This window comes from Phaenicophaeus curvirostris, chromosome 1, assembly GCF_032191515.1.
Source record: "Phaenicophaeus curvirostris isolate KB17595 chromosome 1, BPBGC_Pcur_1.0, whole genome shotgun sequence".
Taxonomy (NCBI): Eukaryota; Metazoa; Chordata; class Aves; order Cuculiformes; family Cuculidae; genus Phaenicophaeus; species Phaenicophaeus curvirostris.
The window spans coordinates 19,257,922-19,272,082 of NC_091392.1; positions in this window are offsets into that span (position 1 = coordinate 19,257,922).

A 14,161-nucleotide genomic window follows, 5' to 3' on the forward strand; every position below is an offset into this window, starting at 1 on the left:
CCAGAAGACCTCAGTGCTCCAAAACCTGGGCTATGCCTAACAGACTTTTCTGACAATGCACTGCAAACGTTCGCATCCAAGACCCAGAAGCAAAATATTTCTCTATCCTTAACATATACTATTAATGAATCTAGATAAATGATCCTCTCCTCAACCAAGCAAAAGCCATTTTTTATTGTGTTATAAAACTGAAAAACAAACTGTAACAGAATGGGCAATGTAGCTCTCACTGTGTCATGTTAGCTACTCTGTTTGTCCAACTGATAATAAACGCTCAGAGCCAAAAAATATATCCAGCTCCCAGGAAGACAGAGATGGACATATTTACAGGGAGATATCATTATCTTTGAGAAAATGCCTTGCTGTACATTGAAAACACTGAAGCTGAGCCAAAAGACAAGAAGAAAAAAAGTAGAATTTACTTGGTTTCAATAGCCATTGAAAACACACTATTTCAAAACCACTGCCACCAGTACAGCAGAGGCAGGTGAAAAGTTCTGCCAAAGCAAAAGAAACAGATGATCAAATGTTGAACAATTTGTTGATGTATAAGTTACTGATGCCCTGCAGGTCTGGTAAATAGTACAAACTTTTTTTAAAAACAGCTTATTACCATGCTACCAGTCAAAACCAAAAATGTTATTTCTTCAAAACCTCAACCGTCTTTTGACTGTTTTCACTCCCTGTGTGCATAATTAAGAAATGACGTGGCCTTGTATTGTTCAAAAAAACAGTTTTTAAAGTTACAGGAAAATCAGACTTTAGATATAAAAATCCAATTATTCTATATGATGATATTCTAGAGCCAGGCAAAATAAGTTAGTTCTGTCTTTTGTTTTTCTTTCTGTGACTATAAACATAAACAAATTACTATGTCTGGCAAGAAAATAGTGTCAGCTCAGACTTCAGCAGCTGAATAGTGGGCAGTGTCAGCAAGAAAGTCAAATGTAAGCCCTTACTACTTTACATTTTGTAATAAATTCTTTACATTTCAAGACTTCTGAAAATTGATGAAATGTAAGATGTTATCACTTTCTCTTCTTATTATGTATCGTTCATTTGGAGTTTAGAAAATTTTAAAAACATACCACTAAATCCAATGAAACTAAATAGGACGCTTATCTTAAGCTTCATGTCTGATGCATTCCTCTTCCCTGTTTCTCTGTTCCCAGAAATACCATTCCATTTTTCAAAATGCAAGTTAAAAAAAGTTGTACAGTTTAAAGGCAGAGGTTAGCACAATTATATAGGTATACATACTGTATATAATAAATATACATTTCTGAAACTTACCATAGTGATTGACAAATTTAAAACTCAAATCAGGAATTTGAACAATTTATGTTCTAAAACTATAAACTAACACAGTACCACCCTGCAGAAGGAGAGAGAAGAAAAGGTGAAGACCACAATTCTGCTTGCAAAGCTGTTTCCACATATATTAAAAGCCTAAAAGGATTTTAGAGGATTATCTTTGTCTAGATTGCTGTCACTTCTATTAATCAGTCTTTATTGATTGCTTGGTCTTTTTTTAGTCCTCAAGTTCAACAAAAAACATCTATAATATACTGCCCTTGAACACAAATAAATCTATTTAAATCATGCATGGACTGTAACTATATGAAGATGCAATTTTTATGCCTCTCATAATTACAAGCAGTGGAGGAGTTCTACAAGCATATTTAAAAGATATTCTCAATATATGCATCAAATCTTAGTCATTCCTTATGTATCAACAAGTAGAAGTATATTTAATTGTTCTAATTGTCCAAGATATACGTAATAAGTATTCATGCTTAAACACTTAAAATGAAGCTCAAACAAACTAAAGTAAGACATGAGGTAGCTGTTCAGGAAACAGAGTGTTTTTCATAACTATTTTGTGTCGTGATATAGATTTTCTTTGATGTGTTGATCTTACCAGCAAAAGATACTTAAGAAGGAAAAAAATGAAAGAAAAAAAGAGTGTGCAAAATAAGTGAAAAGTTATAATACAGACTTCAGCTTGGGCTTTTACTGTTGTAGTTATATTTGATTTTCTGTATACATACATTGTTTGGATGGGTTAGTTGATTACAAGATGTTTTGTAACGTCAGTGACCACCTGCAAAGTTCAGACAGAAATGTTTGATTGTTAAATACTTGGATTTGCAAATTTTCCTCAGTTCTGCCTCATTAATAAAATAATTTTTAAAATAATTTTTATAAGGAAAAATGTTAGTGTGTTTTTACTTGCTTGCAACACCCCTCCCCCCCATCTTCATTGGAAAAATAATGTATTTAAAAGTATTTGAGATTTTTTGCCGATCACTTAAGCTTAAATGTATTAAAAAACATAGATAGACGAAGTTATATTAAGACCCTGAATAAGTCATCCAAAGCATGCAGTGCAAATCACAATTTTTCTTTCTCAACAGAGAAAAGTAGGCATCTTCATAAATTATTCATCTGACTTCATCTTTTCCCTACTTCAGGATATGATTATTCACCCTCTGAAGGTGCCTACTTCTCTACAGGCATCTCCAGGTTGAAGTCTAAGTTGGTATTTAGATAAGGTATTGGTATTTAGATCATCTTAGGAAAGATGAATCCTAGTTGTGATATGTCCTATTTTCTTTGAAGGATTTCTGTGGTTCTTCCTCTCCTTCGGTCTCTTAAAAAACACAGAAACATACTGCAGCAGTCGCCAGTCATGAGGATGACGTGCTGTCAGATGAAACTCCTATCTTGTTCCTTCATAACTGGGTCTGTGTAAATTTACCAAGTGGAACTCTCAGAAAATTCAAAGGCTTTTGTAAGAGAACTGATGACCCTTGCCGAATAAACTCAATTCAAGAATTATGTTCCTGAAAAAAAAGAGAGCTCTATTTTACCGATAAGAAGCTCCAGAAAATTGGGCACATAATAACAGCTGAGGGTGATTACAAATTCAAGATTGGACATTTTTAATTTATGGTAGATTAGCAATGATAAAACTTAAACAAAGCTCCTAAAGTTATGAAGCACATGAGAAAGTTTAAGTGCACAAAGTTATAATGAAACAAGTTACGATCCATATGCTCCTAGTGGTAGATGACATTTTAATGCTATTGCTTAATGATACATTTGATTTCATTTTATGTTTTTTCCCATAAAAGGAGGGAAATGGCACTAGAAAAATGTCTGTTTCAATTTTTATATACTTCATATATGCAAGTCCTGAATTCAAAACTGTACTATGCAAAAAGAAATCGTCTTTAAAAGTAATAAAATACATGCTCCACTGGAGACTTATTGATCTTTAACAATTCTTTAAGGGAACCCAGTGGCTCATAACATTTTTAAAATAACAAGTTTGCATAAAAATTACAGCTTAAAATAAAGGCATATGTGACTAAGGACTTAGCCATATACATTCTTATTAAAACGTTAAGTTCAGTTCTTACAAGATTGATAAGATTTTTATTCAGAAGAGGCATAAGGAGAGCTTTCAAATATAATATCTGCTTCATTATTTACAATTAAAGGAATTAACAGGAATTTAATCACTACTGTATTTCCATTTTTTTTAAAAGCTCCTAAATCTCTACTTGACATGTGCAGATTGCTGCAATGCCTTTATTTTCAGGTATTTTAATTGAGGATATATCCCACATGCTTCAAATGAGGCATTTTAACTATAAGCCATAGAATTTTGTGACTGTGAGTAAATTCTTCACCTAGTTCTGACTTTTCTAGAACATGAACATCAATTTTTTTTATCACTAAAGCAATTAAATATTTGTTCTGTGTAACACTACCACTCTCCAGAACAATTCCTGGAAAATCATAACCTGAGATTTAAATTAACAAAGAAGCTGGAGAGAAAGGAAGAGAGGAAACAATAAAGGACATTTACCATACCAAATTAGCATTAACCACCTCCAGAAAGTGTCTTAGGAAGTCATTTCTCCAGCTCCCTATAGGGAATAGAGGGACAGAAGATGCCTCCAGAGAGCGACCAGCTCATTGTAGAACTGAGTTGCACATTAAAGGTCTTTGACTTTTGTCTTTGACTATAAAGAAAACTGAGGGTGATCAGCATCTTAATCTAGGTTCCTCAGTTTACATTAAATGGGCTGAATTGGAGTTCAATTATTTGTTATAGGAAAAAATTGAACAGCACTGAGTGGACATGTAACTTGGTGCCTTGCTGAAAGCCTTCATAGCAGCTTGTTTTACAGAGAAAGATCCACACCAAATTTAATACTGAGAAAAGATTAAGCTTTTAGTGTATTTCCTGAGGGTGAAAGTGGCTTTATGTCCTCCCCACTTTTTTTATCTTAATCTGAACTGAGGCATTCTTATAAGGAAACGTGGGATAATGTAAAGCATAGACTTTCACGTAGGCCAAAATTTACTTTTCTCTCAGGAGTTATTGATGAACACCATCATATGTAACATTCAAGTGAGAATTATAGGTGAGATTGAAGATATTCTTTTCAGCACATCAGTGATGTCTATTCCTTCAATAGTTTGGACATCTATGTTTATTGTACATACTCAAACAGAAAATATGGTTTAAAAGTCAGCCATCAGAAAGATTTTCTTCATTTTCCTAGAACCTCTTACCAATTCTTTTAATGACAGAGAGAGAGGGAGCTTCACAATGAAAATGGATTTTTCTTTCTTTAATTTAAGAACAAGTTCTATAAGTTTAAGGAAACAGTAACTGTCAGGTTGAAGCAAACATTTCAGTAAGCTGGAAACTGTCGACATATGAGGGATGGTAAATATAAAAATGCAATTGAGGATGTTCTTAAGATAAAAGAATTTTTGCATGCAGCTGAAAGAATGGAAAGATTAATAGATATCTCCTCTCTCCCACTGACTATCACAAGTCAAATTACAAAGAGAAACATTTTGGTTAGTACTATTTCTGGTACTAACTTTCTAACAAGGTTCATTCCACTCCCCAGCTCTTTTCATAAAGGGAAAATCTGGAATAATTCAGCAATTGCTTTCCTGTCAAACAGCCCTCTGGAATTTAGATGGTTTTGGGAAGCAAACGTCACTCATGCTGTTGATGTAGGAAGTCTAGGTAAGTCACAGACTGAAGGCACAAAAGATAAATCATGGAAAGTATAAGAAAGAACAAACGGTTTCTTAATTTATTATGTAGAATTTACAGGAAGAGAAAAAATAGTTAAATTGTTAATGGCATGAAATTTTAAGTCTGCATCAGAGAGTATCCCATTTTTTATTTAAGTTTTGTCTTTTCATTACTTTTGATGTACAGTACAACCAACTATGAGAACCAAAACTACAAAACTACAAATAATATCTAATAAATGAATAGTGAAAGCAAAGTCTGTACTGTGACAGCTGACACCACTTTGCTAATACTAGAGCTGTAATGTTACCCAAAACATTGCAGATGTGGTGGTTCTTTTCAACCTTTTCCAGCAATTTGCTGTTTATTCCAGTTTCACCTATATCTGCCCACTCCTGTCACTACTTTTGTGTGATCCTATTTGCTGAAACAAAGGTCATACATTTATTACAGAGACAGTTTACTGGCTCATGATACTGCTTTTATTTGGAGGGAGAAAAACTGACTTGTAAAGTAAAACAAAACTATTGTTTTTCTCTGCAGTACTGTATATGGATATTGGGATATATATAAAAACAAAAATACACAAGTGCCTTCCCATAGAGAGTATCATAAGGAAACAGTTAAATTTATTTCCCTAAATAAAGAGAATATGATAAATATATTCAGAAAATAATGTTATAATTTCACAGTATTTTTTTAATTTTGAGTTATGAATGACATAGAAACTCAGTCAAGGACAGATGGCCACAGAACCCAAAACCATTGTGTCTGCCTTGCCAGGCTAGTTCTATATTCACAAAATAACTCTGTGAACTTGCAATGTCATGCTGGATTCTAGGAAGAAAACTATGCAAGTCTTTAAAATTTATCACTGGCATCTTAAATTAATCATGGAACTAATTAGGAAGCTTGCAGACAACTCAGAATCCAAGTCCTATCTCTTCCTATTGAATTTTTCATACAGAAAGTGAGGGTTTAAAACTAGGAATGTGCCATACCACAACCTTTTGTTCTTGTCATTGTCAACTAAAAGCAGAAGACAGTTATGTGGGAGAGAAATAACATTTTATAATTTCAGTATCTTTATGTTAGAATATGAAGGCAGACTTTGTCTCGGCATTACTTTTTAGAATGATTTTGTTTTTGAGAATTATTATTCTTAAAGTAAACTAAATACAGGGAACAAGTATCTGAAAATCATTTTTTTTTGAACACTAACAAACTTAGAGTGACACAAAATACAAATTATCACAATCAAATCTGGGTCATAAAAAAAGCATCTCCACAATCAATTCAATTTTGCTATCACTAATAACTAATCAGCTGAAGAAATCAGTCAAATTGCTTTTTGTTTGCTATTTGCGGGATGTTGTGATCTTTACACATTCCAAGGGGGGTTTAGTTCACTGTGAAGTGACCTGACCTGAAAATTCTCCTAGTGAGAAACTGTGAGTTTTCCTCATGTTGTTGGAGTAAAAAAGTCCAAAAGTTAATATATCACTTGCACTTATGGCAGATACTTATCTGTCAACTATTATTATATTTTTAATTGTGTACAAGTCTGCAGAAAGAGATGCTTAAATCCTACTCACTTTGGATCGTTTAGGCTGCTGATCAGAGACTTGCGTTTCAGAACTGCCATGCATTCAGCAGTTCCCCATGCTGATGGAAACTCATGACCAAGCCTTATATAAATCCATGAGTAGAAATGCAGAAGCCTAATTTTAAACCCATATTTTAGAAAAAAAATCTACACTTCTTTTTATAACTAAAGAACTTTCTGCTTTTTTTTTTTGATGTAGAAATTGTTAATATGTTTGACAGCCACTCTTTTCCTTTAGGGTGTTTATCACTATATAGAGCAGGGCTGTGCATAAGTGAAATCACGCAGCTGTACTGAACCAAGCTGAAGTAGAAAAGCAAACTGAAATAAGACTATTTGTAGAAAGCCATTACAGTGTTTTCAAGTTAGCATCAAATGGAACCATTAACATACTGGATTTTGTATTTTCAAACTATTTTTGTCCTAAAAGGTCCTTTTCAGGGTTTTTGTGAGAAAACTATTCTGGTATTTTCAGGTATTCATTTTCAGGCTTTCAAGTTATTACACTACAGATGGTCTATTCTCCTTACCTAAAAAAAATGACAAGCAGCACAAAGAGTAAATCCACTTACTGTGCCTATGTCTAAGTGACCATGGAAAAAATGTCTTTGTCTGACTGAGTCACATCACTTTAAAATTTCAAGATGAAATTGGTGTCCCATACACAGGGAAACTAGAAGAAAGAAAAATTACTAAGGAAAATTGCAGGCATTGATATTATTAGTCCTGGAGAGTACTACTGAGAAGAAAATTATCTTTTTATTTTCCCACTTTTTCCTTTTGGCTGGATTACAATAGCATTATAATCTGAAAAAAACCCCACATAGGAATGGCTTCAGGAAACTGTAAAAAAGTTTAAATACCTGTTCATTCATTCTGTTCACTCTCTAGATTTCATTCTTACAAATATATGGTGTGTGTCCTTTCTCCTCTCACACTTTCATTTACAGAGGAGATAGACTTTTCTCCTCTTTAATACTAGGATAAATGTAAAGAATTTAAGAAGATATTTCATCACTTTGTATAAGATTAACAACCTCAACAATTTGTTAGTCACAGATAATGAGAATGGCCTTCTTTTTTCTTTTTTAGTTAGAGGATATTTTGGTTAAGGACATTTTCACCTCATCAAACTAATGTTTCAAGCACCTGTCCTGGTTTGCAAAGCAATTAAGAAGCAGAGGAGCTGCAGCATGCCTACCACCTAAATAAAGCCTGTTGAGTCCAAGATTCATCTGTAAAATCAGATATTGCCCTTACTATATATAGCTTAGTGGACAGATTACAGTTATACATAAGACATGTCTTCTCTTCACAGCAACGTAGATGTGAAAAATATCTCTAGATTTAATGAGAACAGAATTGTGTCCAGTATTGCATGTTCTTTCCACAATACATTTTTGGCAAGACTAAAAAACACATCAAAGCATCCTGTGTTTGAGTTCATTTATGTTATTTTGTCAAGGTACTGAAAGCATAGAGATTTGGTTGCTTTGGACCAATAATATATCATAGGCAATCTGGCTCCAAGGCGCTGTCAAAGCCATGAACAGTAAAACATTCATTTATTTCAGAAGCTACAATTCAATACTTTGTTTTCCCACTGCTTCTTATCACCTTGAAGTCTTCAGCAAGAATCCACAAGACAGACAAGTATATCCAGATACGGCATGTATTTATCACTAGTAAATGATGGTGAGATAGGTGCCAAAGTCCAGTCATTTATGACCCCAGAAATAGTAGTTCAAGGACAAACAATTCATCTTAAGAAATATAAATGTGAAACGTGTATCCGGTAAATCCCTGTGGCAAACTGAGCATGGAACTGTGAGTCCTGTATCTTGATTCTCATAAATTAAGTCTAATCCAATAGGCGCTTTCAGTGGATGGATGGACTGACATATATGGCCACAGCAGAAAGCTGAGAGCTCTGGTGTCTGTTTCTTGTTCCTACAAAGTAATATCACAACTTATGTTGATTTCAGTGAAGTGGGAAGGGAATTGCAAGATCTACATCACATGACACTAGTAAAACTAGTTATTAGTAAAACTAGATACTGGGAGATTTGGCTGTAGGGATTATATTAGGTCTACTGCCACTTAGCTAAATGACTTCATAAAATCTAGCTTTCTGTTTGGAGTGTGCTTTTGCAGCAAATCTCCTCATTGCCCTACTTAGCATACTTCCATTTGCTTTGTGGAGAAGTCTTGGAATGTAAAGAACTTCAGGAGTGCATCCAAAACACTAAAAGCTGTTAAAGTCCTTGGACTGGTTTAGAGTTAGTCAGGATCAAACACACACACACATGAATATCATGTGTTTATCAGTTCCTCAGCACTAACTGGTTCGCTCTTAGGATCAGTTGTTGTGGTGCGGCACTGCTTATGAGTGCAGACAGACAGCTCTTGTGTCCAGGCAAGCAGGGATTCAGAACAAATGAAAGACTTTTCCAACTGTGAATATACAGGAAATCTCAGCAGGTGACAAAAACTCCCTATTTATGCATTCATTAAACCACAGGAATAATACTTTAAAGAATCAGTTATGGAAAGCTTACAGAAAATTGTAGTTAAGCACAACCTAACTTTATCACTGTATCTTTACTTTTTTTATTTTGTCTCCATGTTACCTCCCCCTCCCTTTTGGTGTAACTATAAATACTTGTTAAATGAAATCGTTTAACCGATTGGAGCTGTACACTCTTTCATTCTTCAGTATCTTTTCAGTAAAAGGCTCTACTGTTGAAGTGACAGAAACTGGAGAGTGGTGCAGGTTAATTGACTTGGTCAACGCATCAGAGATGTCTCCTCTCCCCTGTTTAATAGCTAAAGTGTTCATTCGTCCACTCCCTGATACTATGAACTAAAAATCTAAAGAAGCATACTCCTCTTAGATAAATGTGAGCAGTTCCTACTGTTAGTCAGTGGACTCTCACAAATCAGAACTAGACCCACTGACTGACTACAGATACTAAGCTATTGTAGATGCTTAAAGAGATATAATCACATGCAAAACTTTTCCTGTTCATTAGTCTGAAGTTAATACTTTCAGTGACATTTCTTTAATTATTTTTACATTCAAATAAAAAAATTACACATGTAACTTTAGTCAATTACTACTTAAGCTGCTAACCACCATTTAGGACTGTATTAAAATTCATTCCAGTAATGAATACTTTCTGTGTTACCATTGCATCAAGAAGCAAGTATATTAGGTTAACTAAGTGAGGCAGCAGGCTTACAATACCGAAGCAGCATATTGTGTGACTTGAACATATTGTAAAATGAGAAATGTGTCTTAACACTGAAGTTCAAATCCAAATGTGAATATTCACCCTTTTAGGAACATTTTAATGTCATGCCACACTGTGACGTGTTTGTAAGGCTCTTTGCTAAGGCTGAGGCATCTCATTTTTTAGGGGAGCTTTTCCTTAAGGTTTTAGAATTTGCTAGCACATGCTTCCATACGAATTTATTCATAGATTAAAATGAAATAGTTAAAAGATCTTACCGATCCTTCATCAGAGGGATAGTGTTTGACATGGATACCAATTAGACTTTTCCTAGTCCTAAACTTCAGCCATAAGAATAGTGTTCCTAATTAAAAAGATTGTTTGAATGCTGACATACCAAATACCTATTCAGGGTAACAAATGGCTGTTCTTTATTGCCAAAATTAGTGATTTATTTATCTGTCATGACTGGATGTTCTCCTCAGGTCTAATGGCAAGGAAGTGATGGTTATGGAAACTTGTATGAAGGCAGAGGGTGCATGTCATCCCACTCTGTTTATTTGACTTGAAGGAAAATGATAAAGCTTAATAAAGTAAAACTGAATATTTTGACAGAGATTCAGATACCTGTACTTGGAGGTATATAAGCAAAGCAGACAGTATTTCATAACTGACTTCAAAAGCACAGTGACTAATTCATGGACAAATAACAGCACTTGGTACTACTTTTTTTTTTTTTACTTTGTATTTGTGTGAATATAGAAAAACTTATTTAGAAATCCTGGTGGTATAAATAGTTCACTTCTAAGGATATCAGAAGCTTTCCATGTTACTGTTCAATTGCAACAAATTCTAACATACATTACATAAAACACACAGAGAAAGCATAATTCTTTCCCTTTGAGTGCTCAAGAGTCCCTGAGCTAGTGTAATACAGAGGTTCAGAAGAATGAGTAGCAGCAGGATTCTTCACAAACTCTTCTATTCTTGTAAGAACCCAGTAATAAATAAGGCCTTCTAATGCTAGTACTTGACATTGCTAATGCTCTTATCCATTTCCTTTTAGTATCCTTCCAGTCCCATATAAGAATATAATGGTAGGACAGATACTTTTTCTGTATGAAACTTATGAGGTTGGTTTTTTTTGGTTTTCTGCATTAGTTACATTGGTAAATGTATTCTTATTATCGTCAATAACACTTAATAAGCTTCTAATCATTAGGAGAGTATTTCCACACATTTCAGTGGGAGGCCCTTCATAAACAGCCTTTCCCCTCACTTTTCCTGGTCTTTTGTTCTTCCTTGGCAACTCTTCAAACATGACACAACTGGTAGAAAAAATGTGGGGGGAAAAAAAGAAAATTTTAAACTTAAATGGTTTAAAAGTATACTTTTTGTATAATAATTAACTCTGGCTCAACTCACAGTCTTGTCCACCATAGCCACAGAAAGAGTTGCACCATCACAGATATGAAAAAAGGAAGCAATTAGAATTAGAAACCCAGATTCACTATCTGAATAGACTGCATAGACTGGCACTGTTGAGAAAAGCAGTAGCATGGCCTAAGGCTAGTTATTCATATCTCCCAGACACAGTATACTTGAGAGTTATTCAAACGGAAGCACCAACAGGATGGAAGGAAAGATACCCAGATAGTAATCAAGATCCCAAAAGGCAATGAAAAATTACAGTAAAAAAGACAAAAGGCAAAAAGACATTTTTGCCCAGTTGCAAGAATGATTTTTCATTGCCAAATTGGAAAAAAGTTTGAGATAACTGTTTGAGGGGACAGAAGAGAGTCTAGAGACAAAGACATGACAGCACTTTCAAGTCTACCTCAACATCATAGGGAGAAGTCCAGAAAGAATCTGCCTGAATAGCTGAGGGTCACCACTGCTGTAAATACATGAATTACATATTTGCTAGGCAGAGGTTTCTTCAAAATTCTATCCAAAGCCTAGAGGAATGTGTCATTGTTAAAGCTATAAAATTACTTAAAACTTCCTGCAAATTGAAAAGATACATAGAACACATCTACATTTTTATACCATTTGCCAGGACTGCCAAATGAAAGGGAGGATGGAAGATCTTGGAGTGGAGCATGGAGCACAAGTGTGTGGACTTTTTTCCCCCCCATTTCCCCCAAAGGCTTCTTAAGGTCACATCTGCATGCATAAATCAGGTTATCCTCATCTCTGTCCAGAACTTTAGGGTTCAGGGCACACCATCATGCCCTGGGAGCTCTTTGCCATTTGCCAGAGAGCCCAAACTCCACTCCTTTGGTAGAATTAGTGGAGCAAGTCAGTAGCACACAAATGCATAACTATTTACTGTAGGAGAATGATGTTTAATGTTTTGTCTGTACTGGTTTTGGTTGTGATAGAGGTAATTTTCTTCATAGCAGCTATTATGAGACTACATTTCAGATTTATGATGAAAATCATATTGATAATATAAGGATGTCTTCCTAATTGCTGAGCAGTGTTTGCACAGTCAAGGCCTTTTCTGCTTCTCATCCTGCCCAACCAGTGAGTAGGTTGAGGGTGCCCAAGAAGTTGGAGAGAACATAACTCAGACAGCTGACCTCACCTGACCAAAGGATGGGATGCATTATTTCTCTCATCTCTGCCACTTTTCTTTATGGAGATAGTTGTGTTTGAGAGCCACCTTAAATGGTCTTCCGTCCTCTGCTCATTGCATCTGCTGTCTAGGCCAGAGTAGATCAATATACTATTGATATCAATACACTTAGATCAATATATTATTGATAGATAGTATATCAAGACCAGCGACTGATGATACTTTCTGCCACATTTTTACAACTTCCATAACTTTCATAACCACTGAATGCATCATCCAGCATGCAAAATTTGAGAGAGCTGCAAACTCATGTGAAACAAGAAGATGCTATACAATTCCTATGGCAGATTCTTCCCTAACAGCTCCAGCCATACCTAAGCCATAAAATTTTGGAAAGGTCCCGTAGAATCTTCTTCAGAATATTCAGGCTATGGCAAAAAGCTTGCTACATTAACATGTTGTGGGTTTTAGTAGGAAAAGGTACAAGAGAGAAAATGCAATTCACAGAGATTATGACATTTTTGGTCAAAGTTTCACTAGTTAGAAGTAGGGGGTACCAGAAGTGAAGGTTGATGACATGTGACACCTTTTGTAGAATGAGCAACATAGGATAAAGATGACAGGATATCATTTCTCTTTCTTTATATCACAGTCCTCCAGACTGTAAAGAATAAGATACATGTTTTTGAAATATCAAAATATCCGTTTTTCCAGTGTGATGTGGACAATCCTGAGTTGTGAAACCTTCAGGTCTTTATTGGTATACATGCACAACAGATAAAGATTGGGATTTAGATTAACTATGTAGTCAGTAAAACTAGTTGCATAACTTCATAGGTTTAAAATTAAATCATCACAATCAATTTATAAATCACTTTCTCCTTAATTGACACAGAGTTAATGACAATGTGATGTAATTTATTGGTCTTCATACAGGATGACTTGAAGAGTTCCTCTATGACTGATTAGCAAAATGCAAATTAATGTGAGCCTTTTTCTCATTGTATATTACCAATATTTTTCTTCTGATTATAGATTTAGTATGAAGATACACAGTTAAACATCATGCATATAAGAAAATCTAACTATAATGTCTCACATTTAGTATGCTTAATCTTTGATGACAGATATCAGAATGATGCCTGAACCTCCTGACTTTCCTTGTTCTTAACACAAGAAATATTTTAAATCAACTGAGTGTTTCATGGAGGCTTTTAAGGGAAAAAAAAAAGATATCCCTTCCATCTCCCTCAGAAGTGTCAGCTCAGATGAGACCCAACAGAATTATTTTTCTGGCACAGGTGAAATGATATGGAGTCTACTTGAATCCCTCTTCAGTGAAGAACAGCACAACACAATATACTGACTCAGATGTGCAAAGCCAGTGTCACTGTTTGTATAGATCTTTCAAGTAACTCTTGAGCATCTCTTTGCTTTACAAAACAAGATATGTTCCATAGATTAGGGAGCATTTTTACATGATATGGGAAGCCATAGAAATGTATGATTTTAGTAGATTGACTTAAAAGATCAATTCAGATAACTAAACCTGCCATACTAAGGCAGCTTGCTTTTAGACTGTTTGTTTATAAATTGTGTGTACACAGCCAGCACAAGTAATAAACCATAATCTTGGCAGATTTTATGTGCCTTTGTATTACTTGGAAAAT